Raw genomic sequence first — 1175 nt, 5'->3', positions numbered from 1 at the left:
TTGAAGATATTTATAAACAAGTGAGTTGAAGATATTTTCAATTGTTTGACACTATACATAGCATCAAAGCTCAATATCACAGTTATAATTAGAAGTATGAGTTTATAAACGCTGTAGGCTAAATAATACTGGGGCTATTATTTCAACTTGTTTCCGGATCCCATTCCTCTGTACTTTGTACGTTATGGGGCTAGTCATGTTTAAAAATAGTTACTGCAGTCACATGACTGACATACAAAACCTGTCGCAGTTACTAGAACGTAATTAAATATAGGATCTGTTCGTCTCACCAGAGTATAATACTCGGGGACAACACGACCACACGAGAAGGTAGGTATGTTGACTTGATACAAAGATTAACTAATGTTAGGAACTAGTCCTTTACGGGTATATATGTTACTAAGGTAAACATGCATGGTAGTGGTAACTTCCGGTTTGTAACGTGTACGGGACTTGTGTATAACCACGGACTTTTAAAATGGCCATTCCGTGGTATTACTGTCTGTAACGTTAACGTGTGTATTACTGTCTGTAACGTTAACGTGTGTATTACTGTCTGTTACGTGTGTATTACTGTCTGTTACGTGTGTACCCCGTGTGTATTACTGTCTGTTACGTGTGTATTATTGTCTAGATCTGTTACGTGTATATTACTGTCTGTTACGTGTGTTCCCCGTGTATATTACTGTCTGTTACGTGTGTATTACTGTCTGTTACGTGTGTATGACTGTCTGTTACGTGTGTACCTCGTGTGTATGACTGTCTGTTACGTGTGTATAACTGTCTGTTACGTGTGTATGACTGTCTGTTACGTGTGTATGACTGTCTGTTACGTGTGTACCCCGTGTGTATGACTGTCTGTTACGTGTGTATAACTGTCTAGATCTGTAACGTGTGTATAACGGTCTATTGCGTGTGTACCCCGTGTATATTATTGTCTGTTACGTGTGTATTACTGTCTAGATCTGTTACGTGTGTATAACTGTCTAGATCTGTTACGTGTGTATAACTGTCTATTACGTGTGTACCCCGTGTGTATTACTGTCTGTTAGTGTGTATTACTGTCTAGATCTGTTACATGTGTATAACTGTCTATTACGTGTGTACCCCGTGTGTATGACTGTCTGTTACGTGTGTATTACTGTCTAGATCTGTTACATGTGTATAACTGTCTA

General features: G+C 38.6%; 1 protein-coding gene across 5 annotated transcripts in view; it reads left to right on the top strand.

Annotated features, from left to right (window-relative positions):
• Positions 1-223: 223 nt before the first annotated feature.
• The window catches only part of LOC110456011 (UPF0046 protein C25E10.12-like), a 19849-nt gene continuing 18897 nt past the window's right edge, over positions 224-1175 (top strand). For 3 of the 5 annotated variants that reach the window (XR_002463540.1, XR_002463539.1, XM_021506521.1), the window contains exon 1: positions 224-330. The gene's annotated coding sequence lies outside the window, so the exon portion shown is untranslated. Of the gene's footprint in view, positions 335-430; positions 493-1175 lie in introns of those variants that run through there. The other 2 variants (XM_021506522.1, XM_021506523.1) reach the window with 2 other exon arrangements.

This window comes from Mizuhopecten yessoensis, unplaced genomic scaffold (genome assembly GCF_002113885.1).
Source record: "Mizuhopecten yessoensis strain PY_sf001 unplaced genomic scaffold, ASM211388v2 scaffold8463, whole genome shotgun sequence".
NCBI lineage: Eukaryota > Metazoa > Mollusca > Bivalvia > Pectinida > Pectinidae > Mizuhopecten > Mizuhopecten yessoensis.
This window is presented reverse-complemented; position numbering and strand designations above follow the sequence as displayed.